The sequence below is a fragment of the Chenopodium album genome, chromosome 9, assembly GCF_948465745.1.
Source record: "Chenopodium album chromosome 9, dcCheAlbu1.1, whole genome shotgun sequence".
In the NCBI taxonomy this organism is placed as follows: Eukaryota; Viridiplantae; Streptophyta; class Magnoliopsida; order Caryophyllales; family Amaranthaceae; genus Chenopodium; species Chenopodium album.
Window position 1 is genome coordinate 68825352 of NC_137842.1, and position 8543 is coordinate 68833894.

Sequence of the window (8543 nt, forward strand, 5' to 3'; positions counted from 1 at the left end):
GTCACAATATAATGGTAAACTCCATAAAATGACACATCTTATGGTATAAAAATTGTCATATTATGGTAAACATATGCTCATAAAATACAAAGTAGTTTATAGACTCATAAAATAAAGAACCTGTACGTATAAGTAGAATTTGTGTAATAATCATGAATAAAGTATAATGCTGGTAATTTAAATGTATGAGTACATTTTAAGAGACTTCATAATAATTCATATGAAGTACTCCCTAATATTTAGTAAAATACGGATTATTAGTAAGAATTCTTGTGTATATACTCTAAGGATCAGTTATATTTGTTAATGAGAGAATAATTTTTTAGCAAGTACATACGGAATAGATTAGAGATTATTGTTTAATTTGATTGATGTGAGTATTTTAATTTTAAGTTGAAGCATTTCACCAGGTTTTTGTTGCAGTACAAAATAACCTAAATGCAAAAATTCATTAATGATATAAAAATAATAAATTGACTGAAATACCCTTTTTCAAAATGAAAAAACTGATTTGCCATTTCACCCGGTTTTTTGTTTTTACATTTTTTATTTTGCAATTCATTATATTTGCCAATTTTTTTCATTTCATTCACCTTTTTTTTTTCTTTTGCAATTTATTTCATTCCACCATTTCCCTTAAATTCTTCAATTTGAGCCCTAGAGACGAAGAAGTCGTTCACCGCTCATAAATCATCCGGTCTTAGGTTTTTTTTTCATTTAATTTTTTTGTTGAATTGTTATAATTTTTCATTATAATTACCCCGACTTTGTTTTTCGGGGGTACTAGAGACCCCCGAAAATCTTAGCCGGGGGGTACTGAAGACCCCCGAAAATTGTATAAGGGGATGCTAGAGACCTTCAAAAATCTTAGCCGTATAAGATGGAAATTTTATGTTGTTCGATTGTTCATCTATTACAGCACATAATTTTCATACCTCAGAAAAATGTCGTAGTAAACTTCATTATTGTCTAGGAATTTGTATAGTATTGAATACTCCGTATTAAATAGGATACAAGATTGAATACGTTAGAATATGGTTGTAAATTAAACAGTTGAGATGATTATATAGTTAGGAGTATACATGATTTAATTTTAAGGAAAATGCTATACATAGCCCTAAGGGCTACATATAAGCATTTAATTTACTCTTGAAAATTGTTTAAATTTAGAAAATCATGACAAAAACACACTAATTACACCGATTTGCGCGTGTTTTTGTCATGAATTCAATTTTAATCATTTAAAAAAAGTGTAAAGGATTAAGTTAAAACAAGGACGAAATTGGAATATAATTTTTTTTTAAAAAATAACTTATTCTGCATTTAGGTAAAATTGTCCTGCATTTAGTACTCCCCTTAGTAAAATACGGATTATTAGTAAGAATTCTTGTGTATATACTCTAAGGATCAGTAATATTAGTTTATGAGAGAATAATTTTTTAGCAAGTACGTAGGGAATCGATTAGAGATTATTGTTTAATTTGATTGATGTGAGTATTTTAATTTTAAGTTGAAGCATTTATCATCTATCCCTTATGAAGTTGAATTTCCATGTTCTTCACCCAAACAATATAATTTAATTCATGTGAATTGAAGTGAAGATTTATAAAGTAAAATATGTTGACGAGAATGACGACTATAATAATATTTCTTGATGATTAGATTATGATGCACGGATTATATATAATAAGAATATAATGTTTGTTTATATGAAATTTTACGTTACATATTATGTACATGTATCTTGTATTGTTGTTAATACGTGTTTGGTTGTCACAAGATACAAGACTAACAAGAGGAATTAAAATGTTTATTTAGATCCTAACAAGCAAGTATAATAACTCCATATTAAAGATTAGAGTTTCGTATGCTATATGGGTAATCTCTTTGCTACTCAATGGTTGGGGGTTACATGCCCTAATCTCTCCCTCCAACAACCAAGGGTATAAAGACACATGGTCAAAGAAGCAAACTCGCTAATTAATTATCATTTGAACTATACTTCATATAAAAACAATCTATTGCAATCGATAAACAAATACCGGCATTACACTCAAGAATATCTTGAAAATTATATCAATAAAATATATGATGATTTAAGCAGGCATTTTGGACTCTATATTAGTAACAACTTTTGTATACACCCGGTTTTCAGTAATTTACTGTACATCGGGTACACTTTTGTCAGATTTCGTGTCACTTTTGTCAAATTTAGTGTCACTTTTGTCAAATTTATCAATGAAACATAAATAACTCATATATATCAGGGTAACTTTTATGCGTTTTAGTGTAACTTTTGCGTATTTTATTGTCACTTTATAACGGATGTTCAGTAATTTACTGAACATCCGTTTTATTTAAAAGTTTGTGCTATATTATTATTGTATGTATATTTAATTAAATGTGTCCTAAAATCCTTAATATATAATGTTTATGCAATTTACGTTTAATTAGTGGACAAAAGGAAGCCTATTTACTACGAAATATAATACATTAGTATTATCACTATTATGCATTATTCATATAAAATTATATATCCCAACAATAAATAAAATTATAAATTATATATAAGTAATACAAGTATACGGAGTACATGGTTCCACACGCTTACATTATATGGCGGGAAATATTCTTGTAGATTTTGTAGTTGATCAAATATCAAAAACACGTCTATAGAGTAGTGTGTCATTTTCAGCAACTCATTACATATCTGCCAAAGCTGATTAATGGTTAACCACCATATTTTGGCTTAATATTCATATCGGATTTACCATGTCTTAAGGATTTAGGGAGCAATTAATTAAGTAATTAAATGATGCACATCAAATCATATAATTACATAAACACAAATATATACTACAGAGTACATACGAGTATTAATCCTTATGATGCAAGCGTTATATTTTCATGAGATGTTCTTCGTTTGTGTGCGATTGTTTGTCCCATTTGTCATTTTATAAAGTTCTGCCGGATTTCAAAAAAATTAAAAAAAAAAAAAAAAGTTCGGCTACGGATATGTTTAATTACCTATTTAAATAATTTTAGCTACACATATATACACAGAAGTATTAAGGGCCTGTTCTCATTTACTGAACTCAGCTGAACTGAACTAAACTAAACTGAACTGAGCTGAACTGAACTGAACTGAACTAAAATGAATATTTTATAAGAGAAGGAAATGAGGAACTGAACTGAACTGAACTGAGCTGAACTGAGCTGAACTGAGCTGAGCTGAGCTGAACTGAACTGAACTGAACTGAATTTCAACGTAAGAGAACAAACCCTAAAGCAAAATCTTGAATAAGACAGTTTCACAATTTAATTAATTTATTCTATCATTAACGACATAGCAATTAATATATCACGCAGGATTTAATTTCAAACTAGTAAGTAGCCCGAGCGTTGCCCCAAAATACTACTTTTTATTGTTGTGCAACTGTTAATTTTAAAAGCATTTAATAGTATGCATGTAGTACATATTTTCAATTCTTTTTTATTGTATAATGCTATTTAGTGTGCAACATTAAAGCATAATTGGCTATTAGCCTAGTTGGTTAAACAATAACGCCTCTTCCAAGAGCTCAAATGTTTGAACCTTCTCATCCATATATTATTTTAATATAAATATAGCTGATAATAAGGAGTTGAGTTAGTGACATGGCGTAGTGAGGGGGTCTACGTGGCATAGAGACGTTTTAGAAATGCCTTTTAATATATTAATATAGATATATTATAATTAAAAATAGGCGGCTAAAGTAACACGAAGTATAGTTTTGGTTTATTCTTAATGTACTATATGGTTTGAAAAAATGTCTCATAGAAACTTGCTCTTACTTGCTTAGTCACATACACTACATTGACATACACAAGGAAATGTAGGCAAATTTAGATGGAAATTTGTTCATATCTAATTTGTAGGTATTGTCGTGTCTAAACTTAGTAAATTTTCTATTAGTAGAATAAGAAAATTCTATTTGTAGAACTAGAAAATTCATAAAAATCAAACTCTATATATAGCATACATCATCGTATAGTAATCACACCATTAACATCATCGTAAATTCGTAATCGCACCAATTTGTTCACCAAAATATATTGCATAATAATCAAACATTAAACAAATTGATGGCTTTTTATTAGATATCTAATGTAAGTTAATGATTTTTCATAAGAGAAAGTTGGTCAAATTCAAAATCATGTGGCGAAGGCTAGAAATTTGATTGACAAAGTGCAATGGTATCACTATACTAAAGAAGAGTCAAATAGTAGTGACGAAAATAAGTATGAATCAATAGTGTACTTATATAGTAGAAAATATTCTATAAACCCTTAAAAGTAGAAACTAAAGGAAAATGGAACCAATACAATGGATTAGAGATTAGATTAGATTTGTGTTAAATATCAATTGATGACTAAAATTTTGTTGCAATTATTCAATACGGTACAAATATTTTTGTCTTACTAGTCATCACTTGCTAATCTACTTGCATTGTTGCATGAGAGTCAGAGAGTGTGCTTAGAGTCTTGTAAAGTTATGAGTAACGTTCAATTTTGATTGCCTATAGTTTAGATAAACTTGGCTCTTCGATCTTATGAGGATAAGAGAGTTATTAGAGAGTGTGGTTCGAAGAAAGTCCCTAAAGAAAAAGTCTCTATTATTATAAACGACGATTTGAATATTAGTTGTAGATTAATCATCTAGCTAGCTAGGCGGCGTGTAAATGAATTGATGTTACATGAACTACTAATGAGTAGTGAATGAACGAGATCAGTCTTGGAGCAAAAAATTATATGGCTGAGTTTGAGTTAATAACTCAAACAACATATAACTTCATGTTTGATTCGATTAATGTTCATGAACAACATCTAGTTTAAGTTTGTTGTAATTTGTAATTAAGGTTGTTTATGTTCGATTATAACTTGATTTAAATATCGTTCAAACTAGAAATATAGTAACTGATGTTTTAATTTATATATCAGCATCTATTTTAGTATCTATGTTCTCGTTACTTACGCATGAAAATTTGTCTAAGTAAATTAAATAGATGATCTATCAGGGAACTTGGGACTCATTAATTTTATTTAGCTCGATTTAAACTCAATCAAACTCAAACTCAAATTTAAAATGCAACCGATGAGCATGTATGTGAACAAAGCTCAAATAAACCAAATTTTAATTTAACGAGTCAAGTTCAAATAAGAATTTTTGCTCGAGCAATTTCAAATTAACTAAAACTCGGCCAAACTCGATTCTTGTAAAACCTCGATTTATCTTTGCTCCTTGTCCCAACCATTACCTTTCCCTCCTTGCCTTCTCTATTATCCTATAGACACCAATTGCATCACCACCACCACCGCCGCACCTCTTTCTATACCACCTTGCCACCAATTTTGCGTCAAATGTGTTGTTCTCCTACTCACTTTATTTGACCTAATATGTGTTTTTCTTTTTAAGGGTAATTAAGCTATATTTTTAATTAACGAAATGCTTGTCATTGTTATTTTACCTCTATAACATTTTATCTAAATCTATGCGGATTATTGACTTAACATTTGAGCTTATGGCCTTTTTCTCTATACCATATCTTTTACAACATTGGTTTCAAATCTTAATGTTGATTTTCGTCAATTAATAATAATAATAATAAATAATAATCTTGATATTGATTCTTGTTGTTTTCACATATATTTCAATTGATTTTTGATGTGTATTTGATTTCCTTTGTATTTTAATTTTATTTTTGACATTAGCCAAATTAAATTGATATTCCATTATTATCACTAGTAGGTCTAATATTCAATGATGATCAAATTCGGAATATTATTATGATGTAATAATCCCGTAAATTCGTACTAAATAACAATGAGCGAATTAGCGTGTTGATTATGACATACTGTATACTCGATTTCTATTTGAAAAATCAAAATTCATTTGGAGCTTCTAATCACAATTGTCCTTTTTTTTCCTTAGAAAAATAAAATTTATTGCTAATTATAGTTTTGACCAGTACGATTACATCTTTCACGATTTTTATGCAATTTCCTGTTTTTCTTAGTAGTTTAGTGACAAAATTCACGTTTTCCTCAATACCCTCGAACTGATTTGGACATGTACATACCACTTTGTAAAAATGACATGAAAGATATCTCAAGTTTCATGTTTTACGTGGTCCAGAAATGTTTGGAAATAATACGTGATTGAGATATTCTTGAAAACATATACGGAATACAGTACCAATTATTCAACACGCTATCAATTAATGACAATACTATGTACTACCTCCGGTCCAAATTACTCGCAACTTTGAAATATTTTATATCTCACAAATAATACCCCAAAGTTGCGAGTAATTTGGACCGGAGGTAGTATGTTATGATATAAGTTACACGAGTAGATCGAATCCTCTCCTTCATTTGTAATTTGCAATGTCTTAGTGAATTAAGACTTCACTAAATTTAATTAAAAGCTATTAATTAAACATAATGTTATAATATCGCGGTACATCTCAACCTCCTTGCCATATGAAGAATATAGATATTAATATATGATAAATTTTACATCAATACTAATTAACATGTAACAATTTAAATTATGGTAAGTGTTTGATTATGACTGATCAAATTTATGGATGATAGATTAAGCAAGCGATAGAGTACATGGAGTGATTCGATGCGATATGCTTTTATTATCATACATTTGAATTAGAATATGCTACGTATCTATTAGGTTATGATTAGATCATCAAGGTCCCAATTCTAACCCATTTTTTAATAGAATTAATTATAGATGATCCAAATGTAGGTTTAATGCCAATGACTAATAACAATCACGTAGTAGAATACATTATACTTGACATTAATTAAAATTTATACTTTGATATAAAAATTAGCGGCGTGGCACATCACGACACCTATGCTACAAGGAAGTAGCCCCTTGTTATTGCCCTAGGATGCTCGACGTCACACTACTTTTTTTGTATTCTCAATAAATAGGATTTGATCTCAGGTATTCAATATCATCCATACACCGATGTATAAGACTTTAACTAACTATAATAGTTAACATTCATAGTTCCACATTACTTTTAATGGTAATTTCTCACTATTTTATTATTATTATTAAAGTTATTGATATTTTTCATTTTAAGAAATTAGAGTTGCTTATGTGGAGTAGTTAATTAAGTCCTAAGGTTGCGAAACAAAAACCTTGGAATTATATATTCCCCCTGTTTCATAATTAGAAGCCTAAGGTTGTGAGTAATAAATATAAGGCTTCTAATTATGAAACGGATGGAGTACTTTATATAAGAAATATAGCGTTTACTTAAGAGCCCTCAATGAGCGAATTTTAGGTCAAATATGAAATATGCTTAATGATGGCTATTAGAAAATGATTATACTAACTTAAACTTATAATTAAGCTACTTAAAAATGATACTTAAACTCAACATGATCTAGAGAATCTAGATATTATAATTGAGGGAATCTTGGATCTGTAGGCAGAGAAATGTTGATGACTAACAGCCAAGTGTCCGGTGCAACAAGTAGATCTTCAAATAAGTAGTAATGTGTCGTAAGTCGTAACCTGTGTTATGTTACAGTCTTTGATTTTTGGTCTGCATCGACTACATACATGTGCTGTGCTTGGACGGTAGCATCATATAGTAAATTCCAAATTGAATTGAAATAGAGGAAAGATAAACTGAATGATTCCTTTGGTACGGAGTAACTTTTTTTTTTTAAAAATAATTTGGGAGTTTTAATTGATCATTTTTTCTTATATTATACTCTCGTAATTTCAAATTTTAAGTATGAGAACTAGTGAGATCTTGACATAGCGATAAAGATTTAAGGGTTGTGCATGATATAGTCTCATATGTGATAAGGGATACCGTTGTAAGTCTTGTAACTCATTCGGATTCAAGTATAAGAAGGTTTAAATCCTTTTTGAGAGTTTTTAGTTTACAACCTAATGTTTTAGTTTACATCCCCATTCTTCACTAATCACTACATCAAGTTACCAACCTAATGTTGCCATCCTTTTGAAAACTTTAATAAAAAGTACCTTCGTAGAATTTGTTATATACACCCAGGTATATCGTACACCCAAGGTTAGTTTTTGCTCTTCATTTGATGATTAAATGAAAAATAATCATCAAAATAAGTATAAAATACCAATGGGTGTAACCGAGTGTATATAACAATATCGTAATCCTGTATTAAAGTGATCTATTTAATGAAAATATTATTTTGGAACAAAAATGTTTTTGAATATGATTTGAATAGGATACGGTTGATAGAACAAAAAAAAAAAAAAAAAAAAAAAAAAAAAAAAAAAAAAAAAAAGAATAAAGATGTGCAACCATAACCTAGATAGTACAGCGTTGAAAAATTAGTGGTATATGTTGATCCGAAACAGTATTTAATACTAGCTCTACCACAAATTGCCCATCTAAAAGTAATTAGTGGGGTAAACATGCTCCTTCAATGATTCTCAAGCATTAATATGGTGAAAGAGTGAGACAAAAAAACGCTAGAAAAAT